Here is a 23,278-nt window from a genome sequence, read left to right as displayed (position 1 = left end):
AATCCGATCTAATTATTAATCAACCTTTTATACAAGAATCTTTAGCAATCTTTTAATATACACCCAGATTGGGCTCTGCAGAGTTCTAGAATTTCGTGTCACGTGTTGGTTAGGATTGTTTTTCCCAGTTTGTTAATTTCTAAACTTTAGGATGCATAAGCGTAAACATCCTTAAAGTATTGTTTTTTTATGATTGTTAAAATATACAAAGTGACATTATATTTACATATTTCTAAATAAAATAGGTCATTGGTTAGACTGGCGTCATGTTGTGTGTTAGAAATGTGTTTATCTGTGCATTTGGTTGTTGAGTGAACTGTGAGCTGAGGAGGGCGCACAATTTCCGGTTAGATTCCATGTACGAGGGGAAATATGATTGCCTGCAAGGCCGCACCATAAGCAGGCCGCAGCTTATGTAGCATTTCCCTGCCAAGCTGCACGCCCGTTCTCCCCCTGCTTTTGTCCCCGGAGGGCTCACATCTGGGTACGGTCTGCACCTTTCCCACAAAAACTAACGGTTTTCTTTTCACTTGTTTTGATTCTACAAAGGCCTGAACATGATTCATAAGTGTCATTTTATATGAAATCGCCTGTATGCATGTAACATGGCCTTTCTGTATTTGTTTACCTTATCAGGCAGGGAACATGGGCAGTTATGAACTCACAAAGACAAAGTGTATTGCTGTTTTGCAAGGTATGGGAGACTGCATGCATGTGTATTTACTATATAAGCAATGCTTGTGGTTATTTCAAGGAAATCCACAATAAAAACCGGTCATCCAGACCATAAGTCAGTCTCACAACCCTTTAAAAAACATCCTGCACACACTGAGCAGTCACTGCCTGATTACCCCATAGGCCCGTCCAAACCTGCAGGGACACTAAAATACTGGTCATGCCGGTTGAAAAACCAGCTAGGTGACAATCCTATTCCTAGGGAGGCAGGATGGACAACCTCCCCCCCCTTTGCAGTAAGCCACTTCCTGGGCTGGAGGCCTTCAAACTTCCTGGGTCTTCCTCATTCGCCTTTCCTGTGCAGCGAGGTAGCAGCATCGGATCCTAGTACGTCAGGAGGTGAGCTTGCCCACCTGGGCATAGTATGAGCATCTGTTTCTGTAATTCTGACATTGCATTTCCTTTTGGTAACTTGCCTGTCGGCCGGCGTTTGGGCTACCTCCTTTCCTCTCTGGCGGCATGGTAACCACAGCTGCCAGGTTTCCCAGGTCTGTTCATTTTAGGCTGTTCCAGTGCAGTTTTTTCTTTGAATTCAGCGACTCGCGGTCCTATTTGATAAAAGAATGAACATGACTAGAACTCCCAAAATTCAAAGAAAACACACTGGAAGGGCGGGAGCACCATATCACGCATGGACCTGAGTAACCTGACAGGGCTGTGTTGGGGAAAGTGCTTCCTGTAGCAGTTTGTCCAGTTTTCTTCTCATCGGGCCTCCCGCAGTGTAAGCAGTCCAATGCTTAATTTGTGCTTGTTATTTCCGGTGATGAGCACCGGCACTTATTTTTGTGGGCCAGCGCTTAGTCTTCTGCCTCAAACATTTACTGAGAGCAAAAGACACATTTGGGAAAGACGGAGGAAAAGAAAAAAGAAAAAGCGTTGCAATGAGAGAAAGCAGAAAATAGCAGCTGTGAGCTGAAGGGGCAGGGAGTGGTTTTAAATGAATTGTAGAGGCCCGAGATGGCTTCGGGATTACGCTGCCTCAGTATTCCGTGTTCGCACATTTAATTGCAGCAGCCGTGTGTTTAAGAGGAGGGCTATGGGCACCGGCACCTTTTTATTTACAAATTAAGCACTGAAGCAGTCCCGTCCAGTTCCTGAGGATCAGCACTAACGGTCTCGACGGTGTTTCCCCAACCTCGGGACAGGTGTAGTTGCTGCTGCTGCGGCGGCCATGCTCGGTTGGGAAGCATCCTCGTAATAGCGGCCCCGTGGAGAGCTGGAGGCAGCCTAGTCTTTCCGCGGGAGCTCTTGGGCAGAAGTGGACGGCTCAAATTAGGATTGGCTGGGGGCAGGGCAGGGGAGGGTCTTAAGGGAGTGGTATTTAAGGGGTTGGGGGTGGGACGATCGACCTCTTCGTCCGAAGGTTGGAGGTCGATCGGTAGGGGTTTTTTGTTTCCATTGCAAATATAGATTTTGCGGTAGTGATTATGGCCACGGGCAGGGAATGTATGTCGGAACAACGCATACTGGAACAAGGCATGCCTGAACAACGAGGTCGGAACAACGACGCGTTGTTACCACTAATCCCTTTACCACAAATGCCTTAACAACGATTTTTCGTTGTAAAGGCATTGCTGGTAAAGGCATTAGTGATAGGCATGCATGGTTCCAGCATGCGTCCCCGCTGTCCCCCCACCCCCACCCCTAAAAATTACCATGACCCCCCACCCCTCCCCTAAAACCACGCCAACCCCCCACCCTTGCCCCTAAAACTACCCAAACCCCCACCTCGTCCCTAAAATTACTGCAACCCCCACCCTACCCCCCAAAACCTAAAACAACCCCAACCCCCACCCCATCCCTGAAACCTAAAGTACCCCAACCCCCACCCCTAAAACCTAAAACCACCCCTAAAACAACCCCAACCGCCACCCCATCCCTAAAACCTAAACTACCCCAACCCCCACCCCAAAAACCTAAAACCACCCCAACACCTCTGCTCCTAAAACTACCCGAGCCCCCCCACCCCACCCCTAAAACCTAACACCCCCCAACCCCACCCCTAAAATTACCTGACCCCCCAACCCACCCCTAAAACCTAAAACCACCCCAACCCCCACCCCTAAAATTACTGCAACCCCTCACCCCGCCCCTAAAACCACCCCAACCCCCACCCCTAAAACCTAAGCCACCCCAATCCCCCACCCCACCCCTAAAAAACGAAACCACCCCGACCCCCCACCCCAAATACTAAAAATACCCAACCCCCACCCTGCCCCTAAAACTAAAAATACCCCTCCCCAAACCTAAACCGCCCGAACCCCTACCCCTAAAACTAAAAATACCACTCCCCTCCCTCCCACGCCCGAAACCGCCCGACACCCCCTCCCCTAAAGCTAAAACCCCAACCCCCCACCCCGCCCCTAAAACTAAAACCCCCCAAACCCCCACCCCCGCCCCTAAAACGAAAACCCCGACCACCCACTCCTGCCCCTAAAACTAAAAATACCCCTCCCTCCTCCGCCCCTAAACCGCCTGACGCCCCCTCCACTAAAACTAAAACCACGACCCCTCACCCCGCCCCTAAAACCTCAACCCCCCACACCCCTGCCCCTAAAACTAAAAATGCCCCTCCCTCCTCCGCCCCTAAACCACCCGACGCCCCCTCCACTAAAACTAATACCCCAACCCCCACCCCCACCCCACTTACCTGACTCGTCGCATCGTCCTCCTCAGCCGACTCCCTTGTTTTGTGCCTTAACCATGCATGTGCGTTGTTCAGCACATGCGTGGTTAAGGCACAAAACAACGAAGTCGTGGTTAACGAAAGCGTTGTTCCTCTTTCGTTGCCCACGACTTCGTTGTTCCAGAGTTGGCATTCAGGGCGTTTCCCCGGGGCAGGATTTGGAGGCAGTGCATGCCGCGCTCCGCATTTTAGGCAAAGCCGGCAGGGGAGACCTGCACAGGCAGGAGGTCTCCTGTAAAGATGGTGGCAAGCGTAGACCAAGGCTGGAGGCCGCGACGACTGGCCGTGAGTTTCAAGGTAAGGGAGACTGGTGGGCGCCATGGGGTGAACGTAAGGGCAAGGCCGGGGGGGGACAGTACAAATCTGTAGGTGTGGGGGATGATTCAGTACATGTGCGGCCTGCTACAGGTGCGGTAGAGGCAGGCGAAAAAAGATCAAATGGGAACTGGAGGGACGTTGGTACGAAGCAAAGAAGGAGATGCAGGTGTTAGTGGGGAAAAGTCAGACGACGATAAAGGTGGGGCGGGGCATAAGAAGAGGCTCCCATACATGGGACTCGAGATGCCCTTGGGCTCACATGTCGCTGACAAGATCAAGGCTAACATATGGAAACATGAATATGTGGATGTTTTCAAATTACTGCATAGGGATATCCAGGCAAAGGAAGGGTCCAAGGAAGAGGAGTGGGAATTAGCAAGGAGGCCTCGTGTTCCAATAACTATGGACAACTGGACCTCTGACTTTTTGATTTACGCCAGTATATACTGCGTGAAGCATCTGGACTGGGCCATTACCATGTTTAAATACATGGACATCATTCAGAAGGCCCAGCTACACTTCGGGGTGTTCACATGGTTAAATTATGATGAGGAGTTTAGGGCCCGGGTTAGCATAAATCCTGAGAAGCCTTGGGGGGATGTAGATTCGGAGTTGTGGATGCGATGGATGGCATCCACACATTCTGCGGCTTCCACACACACAGCTAGTGGTCTCCCAGTAGTCTATAAGCCGTTTCAGCAGCGTCCCGCTCAGGAAGGGGCGGGTATACCTCAGAGGGCACAGGTGTCCACTTCAGGAGCCTGTTGGAATTTTAACAAAGGATTTTGTTCCAGGCACCCCTGCAAGTTTAAACATGAGTGTTCTAAATGTGGAAACGACACTCAGTCATGCAATGTTTTTCTCTCACCAGCCTGGCGGAGCAGTGGAGGTCTACTAGGGGCAGGGGGGGCACAGGGACCTACTGGGCCAAAGGGCACCTACTCCAATTAAGTTGGAGAGGTTACTTCTTTGGTTGCGGGTGTACCTGGATACGGACACTGCATTAAAGTTGGAATGGGGTTTCAAGGAAGGTTTCCGGGTGGGATATCAAGGACCAAGACAAAGGAGATGGGCAGAAAATTTACAGTCAGCAAAAACCATGCCAGAGGTGGTGGCGGCTAAATTGAGCAAGGAGGTGGCAGAGGGTAGAATCTTGGGCCCATTCCATGACTGGCCTATGGAGAACTTGATGATCTCGCCTTTGGGGGCAGTACCAAAAAAGACAAAGGGGGATTATAGGTTGATTCATCATTTGTCGTGGCCTGAGGGGGCATCTATGAATGATTTAATTGCGCCGGAAGATACTAAGGTGGTATACGCCACGGTGTATGACGCCATACGGCTCATCCGAGGTTGTGGGGAAAGTGCAGAACTCGCTAAGTGCGACATCAAAGCAGCTTTTCGGCTGCTCCCAATTCACCCAGAAGATTTTTCATTGTTGGAAATGCAGCTGTGGGGGGGGGGCTATTTACGTGGACAGGGTACTTCCCATGGGATGTGCGATTTCTTGTGCGTTGTTTGAGGCTTTTAGCAACTTTTTGCAGTGGGTTTTTGTTCAGGTCAGTGGGCACCGGGCGGTGTCGCACTATTTAGATGATTTTTCTTTTTATAGGAGCTGGTGCGTGTGGCAGGGCTCTGCAACAGTTTGAGCGGTTGGCGAATGAATTTGGGGTACCTCTAGCCCCAGAAAAAATGGAAGGCCCTAGTTGCGTTTTGACGTTTTTGGGCATTGAACTGGACAAAAGACAGCTCATAGCGCGCCTGCCGGCGGCAAAGGTAGAAGAGATTCTGCTATTTTTGAGGGAGATCAGGATGAAGCATAAAATCAAGTTGCATGTAGCGCAGCAAATGCTTGGTCTTCTGAAATTTGCATGCAGAGTGGTCAGGGGCGGCAGGACTTTTTGTAGGCATATGGGTTTGGCAATGTAGGCGCATCCCTACCACATCACAGGATTAGGTTGACCATTGGTCTGCAAGAAGACATTAAGATATGGGACCTGTTTCTGACACAGTTCAACGGTGTTTCCATGTCTTTTCGGGAAGAGGACACTGTTTGGCAGGTGCAGATTTTTTCAGACTTGGCAGGAGCAGCAGGTTTTGGACTATTTTGGGATGGTCGTTGGTGGTGCAGAGACATGGCCTTCACAATGGTTGAGACAAGGGAGGAGCATTGCATTTTTGGAGTTCTTTCCTCTGCTGCTGGCATTGTCGGTATGGGGGAACTGGTGGTTCAACTGGTGAACCGACAGAGAGCTAGGGATCTGAGGGTACTGAGATTGCTCAGGAGGTTTATGTTGCATTGCGCTGCGCATATCCCTGGGGTCAACAATTCCATTGCAGATTCCCTGTCTCGTTCGCAGTGGCAGCGTTTCCAGCCGTTGGCACAAGGCGCAGAGGGACACAAGACAGTGGTCCTGGTGGACATTTGGGAGTGGGGCGCGTGATGGTCATGAGACTGGTGGAGAGGTCGCTAGCGGAATCAACCCTCAGGAGCTATCACCTGGCATGGTTGGAATTTCAGGATTTTGAATCTTACATGGGGAGTTTTGGGGGACAGGACCAGGGTATGCTAGAGGCCAGGGTGATGTGTTTTGTGGTGTTTTTGATTCGGAAGGTGTTATTGCCCGCCACAATCGGGGGCAAGTTGGCAGGAGTGTCTTTTTATGGCAGGCTGTTTTTTGGATGAGACCCGGCGAGGAATGATAGTCTAGGAAAGATATTGAAGGGTTCGGATAGAATCTACGCAGGAGCAACTTCTGTGCGGGAGGCTATTACATTTGAGTTACTTTTGGAGATACTACATGTTTTGCCAGTTTGCTGTTTCAATGCCAATAAGGTTGCTCTGTTCGGTTTATGCATGATATGGATGTTTTTTGGTGCATTTCGGGTGTCCGAATTGTTGGGTTTGGGGAAGGCGATTTGAAAATGAGTGAGGTTCATCATCAAAGCGGGCGGTTGGGGATATGGTTGCGGCGCTCTAAGACGGATCAATTGGGCAAGGGTAAGTGGATATGGTTGGAGCAGGGGGGAGTGGCAGAAGCATGCCCTGTAAGGGAATGGGACAAGTTCAGGGAGAGCAGGTTGAGTCCAAGGGACGGTGTATTTATTCAGGAGAATGGCACTAAGGTTACAGCTTTTCAGCTTTTGTCTGTTCTGAGAATGGGGTTGAGACTACTGGGTAGACAGGTGGGTAATTTTGGTACTCATTCCTTTAGGATTGGTGCGGCAACAGAGGCTGCTAAGTTGGGGTGGGATTGGGATAGGATTAGGCGCATTGGTCGGTGGCGTTCCAGATGCTGTGAGGGATATGTTAGGTCTTGAATGGTTGAGGGACGGGTACCGGAATGTTGGGTGGATGGAGAATGATTATCTGAGGGTGACAACGTACACTGGGGGGGGTGGGTTGTGTTTTTCTTTCTGACATTTGTTACTCTTTCCAGGTTGCGTGAGTGGCCCTGAGAAACATAAGGTGATCACATGGTTGGTCAGACACTCTTTCAATCACTGAGAAACAGATCTATGGACGATCTTTGGGACTCCCGAGTAGCAGGCATGAAGTGCTGTGGTGGGGAAAGAGCAGCATGGGGTGGGGAAATTTGCTTCCTTTTATCACATCGATTTGGCCAACGTGGGGATGTCCTGATGTATTGGTTTTACATCTGGGTGAGAATGACCTGGTGCACCTCTCTGGGCTCACCCTACTGCAACACATGCAACGTGCCTTGGTATTGATGAAGTGCAACATGCATGGGACTTGCATAGTATGGACAGAATTTGTGCCACAAAGGAAATGGCGCGGAGCACAGAAACATGGGGCTATTGAGAGGGCTCGGAGAAAGTCATTAGGGCTATGAGGGTATTCTGCTGGGCGCAGGATATTAAGGTGCTGACGCACAAGGGGATAAAAGAGAAGGAGCAGGTGCTTTTCAGGAACGACGGTGTGTATCTCTCGGACATGGGGAATGCACATTACCTGATGGAATTGTGCTCCATGCTGACCAACTTGTGGGGAGAAAGATTCTGGGGCTGTGAAAAGGATGAAAAGGCATGATGAGTTGCAGTGGATTCGCTGGTGGGGCAGAAAAATGCCAATTGGGTTTTGTGCTGGGTGGCAGTAGATGGGGGAGGGCGGAGAGTCAAATGTGGGCTTGTCCACCCTTCCAGGGGGGAAAAAGAAGCAGGGGAAGGATGACAGACTGGGGGGAGGCCTGAGTCAGGCAGGGGATACGAAGGAAAAGGGGATGTGTGGGAATGAAAGGGTAAAATTGGGTGAGCAAAGGATACGTGGTGAGTTGAAGTGAGGATGTAAGAAGGGGATTTACAAGTTTTAAGATAAAGTTATCATTCAAGTTACTGTTATACGTTGTGTATTATGATTAAGCAGGCCTGTCCTAATAAATGGCCTTTTACACTACAACAAAGGGTGTCAGAGTCTATGTCCCGATAGGGGCCCTGCGGAGAGCTGGACGCAGTCCAGTCTTTCCGCTGGAGCTCTCGTGGGAAGAGGACGGCCCGAATTAGGATTGGCTGGGGGCAGGGCAGGGCAGGGGAGGGTCTTAAGGGAGTGGTATTTAAGGGGGTGGGACCATCGGCCTCTTCGTCGCCTGTGGTCACGCTGCGCGAACATTGGAAACCCACCCGCAAACCCACCCGCCCTACAGGGAAGATGTGAAGGATGTGGTTGGAAGCAGTTTGTCAAGGGTGGGGGGGTTTATGCCAGTTTTAGGGCAGGTTGCTTGGTGAGGATAGTAGATGGGGGAGGGTGGAGAGTCAGATGTGGGCTTGTCCACCCTTCCAGGGGGAAAAGGAAGCAGGTGAAGGATGACAGACTGGGGGGAGGCCCGAGTCAGGCAGGGGATACGAAGGAAAAAGGAATGTGTGGGAATGAAAGGGTAAAATTGGGTGAGAAAAGGATACGTGGTAAGTTGAAGTGAGGATGTAAGAAGGGGATTTACAAGTTTTGAGATAAAGTTATCCTTCAAGTTACGGCTATACGTTGTGTATTATGATTAAGCAAGCCTGTCCTAATAAATGGCCTTTTACACTACAACAAAGGATGTCAGAGTCTATGTTCTGATGATGGTTGCGGTGTGAGGTATGTGGTTGTCTGTGAACGGATAGGGCCACACTGGATTTTAATAGTTGGAAGTAGGGTCAGTCCTATTGTACATAACTGCATCCACAGTCTGACACAGTGTGCTGCCGTAGAAAATACTTTATAATACAAGCGATTTTATCTTATGGGTACAGTAGCCACCAGAGTGGGTTATTTTCGGGATGGGTGATAGTATCTCCATAGTTCATCAGTTTGGCTCCGCGCGGACCTGTCCTCTGTGTGCTTTTGCACCGAGCATTTCCCTTGGAGTGGGTGAGCCAACAAATTAACAGGGCAGGCCGAGCAAACAGGCACTCTAAACAGTGAGTACCTACACTTCTATATTTCCATTTCAAGCACTGTCAATTATAGTGGAGGGGTCATCTGCCAAAAAGCCTCAGTTTTACCTAGTATTTGCCTGCAGATGAGAGGCAAGCAAATCTCCCTCTTGAGACGACCTGCTCACAAACATAGTGAAAGCAAATGGATTTCAGTGCACCTACAATCACTTCCACGACATGAATACACGATGCACCTGCTGTCGTCATGATCTCTTTGTGCGAGGGGCCACAGGTGGCAATGGAAGCATTTAGCAGAAAGTAACAAGGAGGGAGTGGCAGCTCTTCCCCTGAAGGTAGGTGGGTGCTTGGATATGACCTCTAATTCCACAGTGCTTGATGGTTTGCTCTATGAACATGAAGGCCACTTGAGAGGTTGATTTACTTCTATGTGCAAACTTTCCTGCAGTTCACATAAATACAAATATGTTAATTGGTTAGAGTTTTCTAAAATTTCTCCTAAATTGGCCACTTCAAAGATGTACAAAGGGATCCCCTGCTTTCTTATACAGTGTTAGGTAGAACTTTTTTTTTAAGACAACCCAAAGGTATTGGAGCGCTTTATGTGAGCACCAATAACATTACATCATTAGGTTGAGTGTGCAAGCGCTTTTTTACCTGTTGTATGTAATATGTGGGTTTTTAACCACATCCATCTCATGCCCATCACTTTCACTCGTTTGTGGGCTTGACTTTAAAAAATCCCTTGTCATTGGTAAATGCTTTACGTTTGTCCCACCTTGAGGCGATTTTGTTAAAGCCTTGCAGTCTGACCCTGTTTCATGGATTATTGCACGATTGCCAATATACTTCAGTGTGGGCGAAGTATTATTTTTCTTTTGTCTCTCCCCTTTGCGCTCCATTGCACTCACATAGCAGTACTGCACCGCAAATTCCATCGGTGGTATTGAAGCGCTGGTCACATTGTTCACACTGTTACCTAATCAGGGTAATTTCTTTTGGCTCTCCCCTTCACACTCCATAGCTTTCACAAAAACACTTGTAACTGATAAATGGTTTACGTAAAAAACACAGAAATCCTCAAAGCGGCTCTCCCAACACAGTGGGAGAGCCAATAGTGCAATATTCACTGCCCTCAGGAAACTTGTCCCATAATGCTTTGCGAGCATTCTTTTACAACACAGTTTTGCCCATAACTCAGCCTGTGGTGGTCATAGGATAATGGGATCACCACCAAAACGTTCAGCTCAACACACTCTTTTCTGTCTATGTCATCTATGGGTCCCCCCGCTAGGTTAGTGGGGTCCCCCCAAAAAATAACCCTTCCCACCATTGAGTGTCTTTTTAAGCTCTCTTGTAGCTGGCACTTTTGTTTTACATGTGAGAGTAGTTTGTGTTTTTAGGGTCTAGTTTGTAATATTGTTACAGTGCTTTGCAGGGCATTCCGTTTACAAAACATTTTTGCTCAGCCTATGATGGTCCCAGGACAATGGGGCCACCTTCAAAATGTGTTTACCACAAGGTGCTCTTTCTGTCTAAATTATCTCTGGGTCCCCACACTAGGTTAGTGGGTACCCCAAAATAATAACACATCCCACCATTCAGTGTAGTCGTGAGCTGTTTTATGGCTGGAACTTTTGTTGTGCACCTGGGAGTAGTTTGTGTTTTAAGGGCCTTGTTGGGAAAAAATATTCTAGTAGGCCTACAAGCCCTTTAGTTTTATGCAGGGCCACTGGAATTATGTGACAGAAAGGACCAAATTATGTGGTCAGGTTGACCAATTAATATGTCAATAGAAGTCCAGTTATAAATGTACAATGCTAATAGCTCCTAATCAATTAAATGTGTGACCTATTGCATTGGAAATGCTTGTTTTTAGGTTGCAGCCTACTAGACAGGGCAGCTGTCTAGTTTGTCTAAAGACATCTTGAGGACTTTGAGAAAGTTGACCTAGGAATGCATTCCGTCCATTCATTACCATTGGCTTTGTGGTTTATCACATTTCTGGCTTTCTATTTGCTGGCTTTATTTGCTTTAGGCTCTCCGGGTTCAGTTTGTCCCTCACTTTGCCTAAATCGTTTTTACTGTATTCTTCCACAAACTCCCTTTCTGTATGCAGGCTTTTAAATCTTGTTCTTGTCACATTGCCTGTGCATTCGAAGACCGAGACACTGTCTTCTGAGGGCACTTGTTTGCTTTTCTTTTCTGATTTCAAAGTGAGAGGATTTATGTGACAATCTTGCTGGATTCTGAGGGTAGGAAAGAGGTTTTTTCTAGTACATAACATTTAAAGGAACTTTATATGTATTTTAGAATATATCAAAATTAGGAACAAAAATGAAGCACAATTTTTGTTATTTCTGAAGTGCGTTGAAACAAATAGTTTATAATCAAAACAAATCATTACACCAGGTCAGAGGTTCCCAAACTGTGTGCCGCCGCTCCCCGGTGCGCCATTAAAGCTAGCCAGGGGTGCCATGAAAAGATGCATTTAATGAAACAATTATGTGCTGATGGTGCAAATGAATCTTCTGACTAATAGGAAATCAAATTTTAAAACTGTAAATTGATATAATAATCGTTTTTTTTTGTTCAATCCTTTGTTACTGGAGTTTGTTAAATTGCACAACAGTAACATAATTCCAATATACAAACAGATACCAAAGCCCTAATTTGGCATTTTCATCGAGGACTACCCTAGTTACATAGACAGCTTTTCACAGGCTCGGACACCACCTACTGGAAAGGGATTGAATATTTTCATGTTAAACTGCTTCATTTATTTCTGTATGATATACATAGCATGGTTATTTATTACCCAACGAACTTGGTTATTCCAATGTTCAGCATGTGGGCAACCTGCCGGTTGAGGGGGAAACTGCTTACATAGATTTTCCCACTGGTTCTGTGTAAACACCTTTATGTATTTCATTGAGCAAACCCATTCCTGCGCGTGGGTAACAATCCGCTTTTCTCAACTCAGTTTGGGTCTATTGTTTTTAAAAAATCCAAATGTACACCCAAGTGCTGAAGAGTATTGTTTCTGACTTTACAAACTAAAGTTTTATTTTTTTTTATTAAACAATTGTTAAATTTTTATTTTGTTATATTTATGAATATGGTAACTTCATCGGCTCCATATCAATTATGTTTTAGAGAGAAATATTGAACTACTCCAGAGGCCGGGCTTACATCCCCCCACCCGCCAAAAAAAAGTAACATGATGGGGTGCCATGGCCAGTGGCCAATAGGTCAGGGGAGCCGCGGGTCAAAAAAGTTTGGGAACCACTGAGATAGGCAACTATACACAGTGTGCTTTCTTCTGTAAAAATTGCTGTAGATGAAACACTTATGGATTAATTCGTATTGCAGAGTGTTGTGATGACTACTTTGCAATATACCACTTTTTTGTCCCCTTTTCAATTGCTACAGACGTTCACCCATCCAAAGATAAACTCTCTGGATTGTGGTCCCCATATCTAGAACGTATCCCATGTCCTTCTGCTAAAACAAATGATGTTTGTTGTGGATCAAAAGAGACATCGAGAGGTTGTGGAACAAACTATTCTGGAGTTTGGAAAAAGTATCCTTCCAAAGTTCGTTGATTTTCGCAGAAGTGAGTACCGAAAATTTCCATTGGGGTTCATTGTATTTGTAGAACGCCAGGCATGTAAAGTTTTTATTAGATGAATGGCGGCTTGTGTAGATCCTTGTTACTGGCCCACCTGGCACACTTTTACTCCAAAAACTGAGAATATCTCAATTTTTGTTGCATTTACCATTTTCTCTCAAGATATCTTTAAAACTGCTTTACTCACAACCTTGAAATCGTGTGTTTGTTGGTGACTTTTGCCTCAAAAAGAACTGAAAAGGGGCGTGAAAGGCTCGATATTAACATGAAAAATCGACATGCAGAAAGTTGAAAAACTATGGGTAAAAATGAGTATTCACAGAACTGACATGAAGTTTGTGGGTGAAAAGCTTTGCAGACTGCTCGTAAAATGCAGATTTCAAATGGCCGAGGCGCTCTTGTTTGATTAGACTGCGTAAACCCAAACATTCAACATGTTTTACACTACATATATTTGGGGGCAAACATTTTGAAGCTACCCAAAAATTCAATGTGACAACTGCAAAGTGCCTCTAATTTTCAGTTGAGACAGGTGTGAGAGTGGAACGCTGTTCCCCAAAGATTCTGTACACCACAAAATGTAATCACCCCAAGTTTACGTCACACAATTCGCTCTGGGTTTGAGCTTGTGTTGAAAGGCACCCTCCACATCAAAAGACCCAACACTATTTTAGCAGAGTAGTAAATAAGTGACTGGGACTACACAATAACGTTCTAGATCAGGGTAAAATTAGAGGATTGTATTACAAATTCTCAAAAATAAGCAGTACAGAATAAATGCCATAAAGGCCCAAATGCCAAGTACATAGTTAGAAAGCAGAAATAGTCCCACCTGAACAGCAAAATCAAAGAAATTGGACAGCATCACTAGCTGTAAGAAGTTCAGGAAAACATCTCTGTCAGCATTTCTAGGGGAATGGGAAAGTCTTCTGTCTTCTTACCGCCAAAATCAAGGGGTTCTAATACACAATTCTTTCATAAAAAATGAGAGAAAACTGGAGTTTTGTTGTGGCACATCACACAAAAATCTATAACATTATCCTATTTTTAAGAAAGCAATGAAGATTTTCTACATCACGTTGTCATAGCAAGTTCAACTAAGATAAACCATTTCCAAGCAGTGGACTATATACACCAGTGGAAGAATGCCAGCAACGGAACCACTGCTGAAGTCCTTTGCTGTTGGTCGAGTCACTTTATGCAGGGCTGCATCCGTACCCCTGTTGTGCCAGTGTCGCATCCAGGGTTCCACAGTGATCTGCAGCATGCATTCATAGGTGGAGAAGCAGTGTACGATACTTGACAAACTCCAGCAGTGCTGCTTCCTGTGTCGCCCGCCAAGAAGAAGGAAGAACGAAAGCAGGGGAGGATAGCAGAGTCTGGATCCCGAGTCCATGGGAAGTAGAGCCTGAAGAGCGAGCCCCGGGGAGGAAAAGACGAATTGGAGCATGCTAAGGAATTCATTTTCTTGGATGTGTTTTTGGTCATGATACCAGGCTAACAGAAGACAGACTAGAGGGTGACGTTATTTGTGCATGGCGAAATAAAGAGATCTCAAAAGAGCCCAGTTACAAGCAAGTAACGGCGAAGAGGTGAGGACGTGACTCCCGGAGGACGCAGCAGGACGCAGCAGCAGTAGGCGGCAGGAAGCGAGCTGCGACACCCGAGATGTGGCAGGATGCCAGCATAGTGGCTGCAGCAGCGGCAGGCAGGCAACTGGTGGCAGGGAAGGAAGGAGAGGAGGAAAGGAACTGGTGGTGGAGCCAGTGAAGTGCCAATAACCGGTAAGCGGGGCTAGGTGACAAGGAGAGAGGTGGGGCAAGGGGAGCATTGTCCTAGCTCTCCCTGCCGTGTCTTCCCCCGTGCCACAAAATCCTTGCTGTGCACTTGGATCCCTGCTGAACAACCCGCCCCTGCCCACCTGCCCGCCTGCCCCCCTGCTCTGCTCCACTGCAACCACATATACTGGTGCCAGGAACGGCACCCTGGCCAGAGAAGAGAGGGAAAGAGCCCAGAGAGCCCCTTCAGACTTCATAGAGGTGCGCAAGGCAAGGCACATCCAGTTCCCAGACTTCCACGCACCCTCAGACTGCTGAGCCCAGAATCCCTGGGACAAAGAACACACAACAAACAGTGAAACTCAGTGACTGTGTGGGAACTGGCACACTAGTGGCAAGCCAGTGATCACGAATCACCCAAAGCACTTGGCTGCACGCTGCCATTCCAACACTGAAGCAGCCAGCAAATAGACCATCGTGATTAGCACACACACAAATTAAAATCAACCACCAGTCGAAGCACTCAGATATTGCCTGTCAACCCAGGGGTGGCAGCAAGGATGACATTAACACGTGGGAGGAAAAAAGCAACAAAGAGGCAAAGGCAAGGCTCCCCAGGGGAAGGCCAGCACGAGCCAAAAAATGAATCTACAGAAAGGAAAATACCCCTAAACCCTGCACAAACAAAGAAATTGCCTTGCAAATCTCCAAGCAAGGGGAAAAAAGCAGGATACAAAATCACAGACTTCTTGCTCACTAAGAAGGAATCGAACTCCACCAGCGCCTAAATAGGTTTAGCTCTTGCCAACGACTCCGAGACAACAAGCGCAGTTTACGTGAAGACTGCGCAGGAAATTGAAAGGACCTGTGCGGACCAGGGAAAAATCAGCACACCAATTCCCCAGCCAAATAAAACCGGCTTAACGATCAATGCAGAAATTCACAGATGTTATTTAAATTATACTTTTTCCACTTTAAACGTCAGTAATTCGAACAACTGTGGTGAAAGTCTGTGCTGCACTCCTTTTTCCACACATCCCTCGCAAGTAGAGAACGACACAGACTGCATCAGAATTGAGGAATCGACAACAAGCTACAATCCTTGAACGATCTGATAACGAGGGCTCAAACCCACTCATACATCCAGCAGGTGACATTGTCAGTGCTCCAGCGCAGGCGATGACTCACAAAGAACCCTGGATATCCTAAACGACATCTTGAAAGAGGTAAAAATCCAGACCCTTAGAACTGAAGAGCATTTGAAGAAATGGGACCCTCCACGGGGGAATCGAAGGAACTAATTCCCAACAATTAAATAGTGGAGGAATCTTCCCTCACGAAACGGGAAAAGAAATGAAAAAGGAAGGCACGGAAAAAACCTAAGGGGGTCCTGCAAAGCAGTATATGGAAATAATTTGCTAAATCAACGGCACACAGTCCAAGGAATCAGAAAGCACAGAAAACAGAAACAAGATCTGCCATTTTAGACAGATCAGGGCAGAACGGCCAGCTAGCGAGGGCAATTCCACGGGCGAACCAAGTGCTCTAGTTAATCAATTAACATCATAGCAACAGTCTCCGAAAAAACCCCGTTCCAGCAACAAGCAGGATAGCAGCCTTTTGCATGGAGAGATGGCCTTAAGAGAATTCCAGGGAAACAGAACAATCATCCGGCAGTGCCCAGAACAGGGAACTCAGCAGGTTACTGACAGGCAGGAAATTGGCAAACCCTGGGAATATAACCCTCAACGCACAAGCTCCGCACACAACATGACCGTAACAAATCAACCTGCAGGCAACAAAAACAGATTATGGTTACCACCCTTGGTCAGATGATTGCACAAACAGCGCGGCACAAAAAAGAATCCCAGGACACCAGATAACGCAGGGCAAGGTGGCCTCACAGGATAATAAATTACTTTTCATCCCTTGCTATAATTCGAAGGGGGCTTTTGACATACTAAATAGAGGCACCATACTGAAGTTAATAAATGCGATTTTGCCCCTGGCTCCCATTTCAACAACAGAATTGATGACCGTGGAGTTGACTCCACATCCAATCAAAAAAGACAAAGAGGCAACGCTGACATTGTGGGCCACGTCCCCCATTATTGATCACATTTTAGTACATCAAGATACGTTTAGCGCATGGGGCATCGTCCTGCAAAAACTAGAACCGCCCAGATGCCCTAACCTTCTGGTACCGCAACAAAAGAAGGGCGGCTTAATTTTAAAAGGGGCTGTGGGAATAGAAACCTCCTCAAGCAGTTGGGACCACATAACAATTGTAAAGCACCAAAGCACGCTCCATCCTGGCATGCACCAACAGATCTTCATTGGTACACCCTCAACAGTCAAACAGGCTGGAAGGCAAAATTTAAATGACAGCAATCACAAATGGTCCTGATGAAAACCCAGAATATATCCATACTTGCTCCTGGAACACTCAGGGTCTAAAAAATCTGGTTACCGATAGGGCGGCTCTGAGTTTCCTTCAGCAGTTTGAAATCGTCATGTTGCAGGAAACATAGTGCATGGAGCTGATACAAATTTCGGGATATTCTGGGATAGACGTCTCTGCAAAACCACCCCAAAAACATAGACACCCCAAGGGGGTCCTCTCAACGTACTGCTCCACAAAAATCAACTGGGTGATCAAACAGATCGACCTGAGAATCGACTGTCTGCTACCACTAAAATTGAAACATCGGGCGCATCAGGCAACAACAGAACTTTACTATTTATCAACGTATACATACACCCAATAAAACGCAAAACATTGAAACATTGACCAGTATTCTAAAAATGCTGCAGAAGCAAAACAAGGACGCAATCCTCATTTTGTCTGGCAATTTCAACCTTGATTTGAGAAAGGCCAGCAAAAAACGCCCAAACAGAACATGCGCATATATAAATTTTGAAACCCTGGGTTTGCTCTGCGTGACACCTTTTCCTGAGGACGCCTCATCTGCACAAGTAACCTTTTCAAGTGGCACAAAAAAATCCAACATCGACTTTACATTAATAAATGAAATCGCATTGCCACTGGTCTCAGCATATAGGATCCAACAAAGAGCAACCACTTTCCACAACTTATCAAGATCCGGAATGAATGGAATCGGCTCCCCACTGCCAATATCATCACTTCAGCCCCAGTGACTTATGATACAAAAATTTTTTTATGGAAGGGGCCGGGCCTCGATAAAGTAATGGAAGAAGTGTACCGCAGTGCAGGCACAACCAAAGAGCTCAAAGAAACATTAGAACGCAGGAACAAGAAGACCACACCCAAGTAGAACGAGTAATCGCTTGGAGGTACTTGTGTGGTTCCTTAATAAATACATTTTCCATCAAAAACATCTTCCAATTTCGGTCACAGAGTCAAAAAACAAAGTTAAGAGTTGCAAAGGAGAAAAGCCATGGTTCAACAGAACATTGCGTAATCAGAAAAATCAAGTCTCTAGAGAATTAAAAAAGTCCTAAAGGACATACACTGGGGCAGGAAATCTGATGACACAAGGCTTTCTGAATTAAGAGCCAAATATAAGAAAAACTGCTGGATGGCAAAACAGAGTTATCACGAGGATCTGTGGACCAAGCTGCTTATGTCCAACAAACAGAAAAATAACAAAAGGTTGTGGGAACTAATACACGGACTAACTCAGGGAAAAAATTGACACACGAACGCAGGTATCGATGCAGCCACATGGGAAGCCCACGTACAGACAATGTTCTCACTCCTAGAGCACCATGTGAAGGAGGAGGCCACACAGATAGCCAATGACTTAAGCAAGACTAATTTTGGCTTCAGAGTGGCAATGCAAACAGACATACCTCTAAAAGAAAATGAAGGAAAGCACACACTAATGACCATCAACATAGAATTGCTGATAAGCCTTGTCAAGAAACTAAAAATGGAAGTGGCAGCTTGTCAGAATGGAATACTGAACGCCTTGTTTAGAGGAGACCCTTCATTCTGGGCGCATTGTTTGGCACTGCTTTTTAACGATCTCCGAGGCACTACGGATCTCCCAGATGCATGGAAAGCCAGCGTTATTCACCCTATATACAAAGCAGGCAACCCTGCAAACCGTTCAAACTACAGGCTAATAGCATTGAAAGACATGGAAGCAAAACTCTACGCATCCTGTCTACTGCAACAGCTAGCAGAATGGATTCATGCTAGACAACTAATTCCACATTGCCAGACAGTTTCAGAGCTGGTATGGGTGTCTCCACTAACCTGGCAACCCTGGCCTTGCTGGGAAATAAAGCCATGCTCAAGATGAAAAGGCTATTTGTATGCTTTATTGACCGAAAGGCAGCTTTTGATTGCGTACCAAGAACCTGCCTATGGGAGAAACTGAAAGGTTGGGGCTTACCATGCAGCCTTCTTAGCGCACTGATGGACTTGTACACAGGCACTTGGGCGCAAGTAAAAATCGGAGAGGACAGCCACCTCACTAACAGAATACTAACAGCAAAAGGCCTAACACAAGGGTGTGTATTAGCTCCCACGCTGTTCAACTTATATCTTGCTGACCTAGCCGAGGCTCTTGCTTCCGTAAATAGCCACCCGCAAGTATTGGCCAAGAAAGGAATTGCATGGCTACAGTATGCAGACAACATAGTTTTACTCAGCCAAACACCTGTTGGGCTACAGCATAGCATTGATGCATTTTATACATACATAACAATGCAAGGCCTAGAATTGAATTTGAGTAAAACTAAGATTGTCCGCCTAGTTGATAGGAAGTTTAAATCTGCTTCATGGTTCATAAATGGAGCCCGGGTGGATGTTGCACCCACATATAAGTATTTGAGATTCACTATGGACCGCCTCTTGACTTTCAAGCGGCAGCTTAGCTTACTGTTGCTCAAGCAACAGCCCACTCATTGACCTATGGTTTTAAAGTTCTAAAACAAAAACTGAGCTGCCCATCACACACTCGCCTGCTTTCTGTCATGGCAGCGCGGCTAATGCCCACTGTCACTTATGGCGGCGAAATCATGCTGGGGAAGGAGGCAGTTTTTTTCAATCAAGTCCAGACGAAGGCCTACAAAACTGTTTTTCGGATACCACGACCAGCATCTCCAGCTCAAGTTCGTTTAGAATTGGATCTGAAAAACTATGAATTTCAGAGTAGATGTGCCTTCATTAAATTAGGCTGGAGGATGCGTGCAGCTGAGATTGGTACTCTAAACAACCTATGTTGGATGGAAATTGAGGAGCAACAGCATCACAACGATAAAGGCACATGGGGTCATCACTTAAATAACTGCATTAAAGTGCCAGGTTTGCTAGAAGCCTGGGACCGGAACCCAGACAAAAAGGAGTTTTTTCGAAAGGCAAATGCTGTCACTAAAATTAAATCTTTAAATTCTGACAAACAAAAACTGGCAAGCAGACAGCACGCCTGGACTGTAATAACATCATACAAAACTTTACGGGCACAGGAATATCTAGCAGCAACCTTCAACCAGTCGCTGAAACATCGGTTCATGCTTTTCCGCTTTGGGTTGATGGAAACAAAGGATATGGGGCCAGATGTAGGAAACAGTTTGCGACTCGCAAAAGGCAAAAATTGCCGTTTGCGAGTCGCAAACCGGAGTTTCCTATGCAGAAATGCATTTTGCGAGTCGGAACCAACTCGCAAAATGCATTTCCGACTCGCAAATAGGAAGGGGTGTTCCCTCCCTATTTGCGACTCGCAGTGGGATGCAATTCCATTTGCGACCACATACGCGGTCGCAAATGGAGTCGCAGTTACCATCCACTTGAAGTGGATGGTAACCCACTCGCAAATTGGAAGGGGTCCCCATGGGACCCCTTCCCCTTTGTGAATGGACCCCAAAATATTTTTTCAGGGCAGGTAGTGGTCCAAAGGACCACTACCTGCCCTGAAAGAATTCAGAAATAAAAGGTTTCGGATTTTTTTTAAGTGCAGCTCGTTTTCCTTTAAGGAAAACGGGCTACACTTAAAAAAAAAAAAATGCTTTATTGACAAGCAGTCACGGACATGGAGGTCTGCTGACTACAGCAGGCCTCCATGTTAGTGAGTGCCCATAGTCGCTATGGGGCCGCAATTTGCGACCCACCTCATTAATATTAATGAGGCGGGTCTTTGCGACCCCATAGCGACTCGCAGACAGTGTCTGAGACACCGTTCTGCATATGGTTTTGCGACTCGGAAATTGCGAGTCGCTCGGAGTCGCAATTTCGGAGTCGCAAAACCAAGTTTTGCTACATCTGGCCCATGGTCCCTTCATGGAGACAGCAGGATCTGATACCTTCCTGTTGACTCTGTGGGTACAGACAAGAGTCATTAGAACACATTTTTTGTGTGTGCCCGGCTTTGCTAGATTACTGGACATTATATCTGAAAAACATTTTTAAGACACTGAACATACGCTCAAGCAGGCTGGCCATTATTAGCTGGCTTAGCGGACTTTCAATTCTGTTTTCTTGTCGAGGGACCAAATTTATGGTACAGGCCCAGAAAGAATTAGTGTATAAAGTTGAACCCGAGTGTGCATGGGCCATCATTTTATGATTAGTAAAGCTCTGAAAGTTTGGTTCCAGCCAGGAATCAGCCTTGGGTACAACTTAGGATTCTCACTGAGCTTCACTCATCCACAATTATAGTGTTCGTAAGGGAGCAAGAAAGTCCTAAAGTTAAGTTCAAGACCAAGGTTGGAATTAGTGGAGAACATTTTGGCTACGCACAACTCTTTACCATGATATGTTTTTAGTTTCAAATAAGCTTTATATGTTTTTATTATGGGTCTCTACTAATATAATGAGTAGGCAAAGTATTTATATTAATATGTATGTCGGAATTGCGATGGTTTTAATTAACTGTGTCAATAAACTTAAACTTCTGTTCTGTTTACTTATATTTTAGGTGTGAGTTCCTCTGCAGAGCTTGCGGGGAGAGAAGATGTGCATGAAACAAGATGGGGAGGGGAAGAGACAGCAGTGAGCAGCAGACAGCAGCCCTGAAAAATAAAATGGAGCTTTCAACAAAATGTGGCCTAACTAAAATACAATAATAAACATACCTCTAGTCATTATTTTAAAATCATTTCCTCTATAATCATGCTAATTTATCATTGACATACTAGATTAATTTCAAAAATTATTATTCAGCGACAATATTTAATCCCAAAAATGTAAACCTAAATACACTATGGCACCAGGAAAGAGATGTTTACAAATCACAAAGGCTCTGGCAATTGTCCAACAATGTAATGTCATTTGCATCTGATTAGCTTCTATATTTGGTAATGTGGCACAGTTGTGAACTAGGAGACTGTATGTGGCAACAGCAGGCAGGGCTGAATCAGAGATGTCGCCTCTTGACTAGAGTTGCTCCCTTTTGAACCTAGGGACCCAGGTTCAAATCCCATCCTTCGTGCTTGTCTAAACATCGTGGGATTCTGCGAAAATCACTTAATCGGCCTGTGCCTAAAAATAAATGAATGTGAAATGAAATATATTTGTGTACTCCCCACTTGATGTACACTGTTGGAAATGTGGAAACAATTTGCTTATTTATTCACAGGATGGTCCCCATTTCGAAGAACCTGCAAGGCCCAAAATACTTTCAGGACACCTAATCCTCAAGTAAAAATATTGTTATGATATAGATCTATTGTATCAAAGAATATAATTTGAAAGTTCTATATGTTTTTAGAAATTCTTCCAGTTCTCTATGAGGAGTCAAATAAACTTACATTAAAATCAATAACATTTTGGTAACAGCACGATCAGTGTGTTTATTCACTAATAAGGGCCATGGAGGTTTGAAAAATTGGCTAGGCGTCCTGAGGCTCTTCTTAAGTTAGACACCAGCCAGACTCTACATACATTTGTGGCCTGGCCAGAAACAGGCAGGGCAGCACACCTTGACTGGGATCACTCAGAAGAATGTGAATATATTTTATTGTGTACAGGAATATATTCTGCTTATATTGCTGTTGGAAAAGACCATCTTTTGTGTGTTGTTTCCCCAGATTTCTGCCTTTTTTTGCTGAAGCTGTTTTTGCTGGCCGCATGACTGCACGCTTTATTCCAGCTAACCAGTGGTGAAGTGCTCGTGCTGTCCTTTTCAAACATGGTAAAATTAGTATACACCTGATTGGCAAATTTAATTTACTTGTAAGTCCCCAGTATATGGTACTACATGTACCCAGGGTCTGTAAATTAAATGCTAGTGGGCTGCAGCACTCACTGTGCCACCCACTGCTGCAGCAGTATAAAACATACCCAGGCCTGCCACTGCAGCCTAGGCGGCAGATTAAGCTACTGTTTCGACCTGGCATTATACACCTTTTGCCTGGCCTAAACCTTCCTTCTTAATTATTATAAGTCACCCCAAAGGCAGGCCCTAAATGTGCAAAAGACATGTCAATTAGAAAGTAGGGTATTTCAGGTTTTATATGTCCTGGCAGATGAAAACCTCCAAAGTAAGTTTTCCCTACAGCAAAGCTGGCTCTCCTATAAGCTAATGCTGGTTTACACTATTAGCTTTAATAAGTGCTAAATTGAGTTTTCATGTTTTAAAGACTCATTTTTAAAATCCAACGTAATGGGCCTTGGATTTTAATTTTCTATTTTGGAAATTACATTTTTAGAAAGTTGCAGTTTTCCTGCCTAAATAGAAGTCTTTCCTTCCTGTGTCCACATGTCACTTGATCCTGATGCCTCTCCTGTGGTGTAGTGCTTTCCTCTTA

The 23,278-nt window shown here is 45.7% G+C and overlaps 1 long non-coding RNA gene across 1 annotated transcript; it reads left to right on the top strand.

Moving 5' to 3' along the window:
* The first annotated feature begins 1,011 nt into the window (after nucleotides 1-1,011).
* On the top strand, nucleotides 1,012-22,242 carry LOC138283169 (uncharacterized). Its single transcript, XR_011201104.1, has 3 exons — nucleotides 1,012-1,074; nucleotides 12,506-12,749; nucleotides 21,448-22,242. It is a non-coding gene; the product is annotated as an uncharacterized lncRNA (long non-coding RNA).
* The last annotated feature ends 1,036 nt before the right edge of the window (nucleotides 22,243-23,278 follow it).

This window comes from Pleurodeles waltl, chromosome 3_1 (assembly GCF_031143425.1).
Source record: "Pleurodeles waltl isolate 20211129_DDA chromosome 3_1, aPleWal1.hap1.20221129, whole genome shotgun sequence".
Classification (NCBI taxonomy): Eukaryota; Metazoa; Chordata; class Amphibia; order Caudata; family Salamandridae; genus Pleurodeles; species Pleurodeles waltl.
Note: the sequence above shows the minus strand (reverse complement) of the source record. Positions and strands in the feature narration are given on the sequence as shown.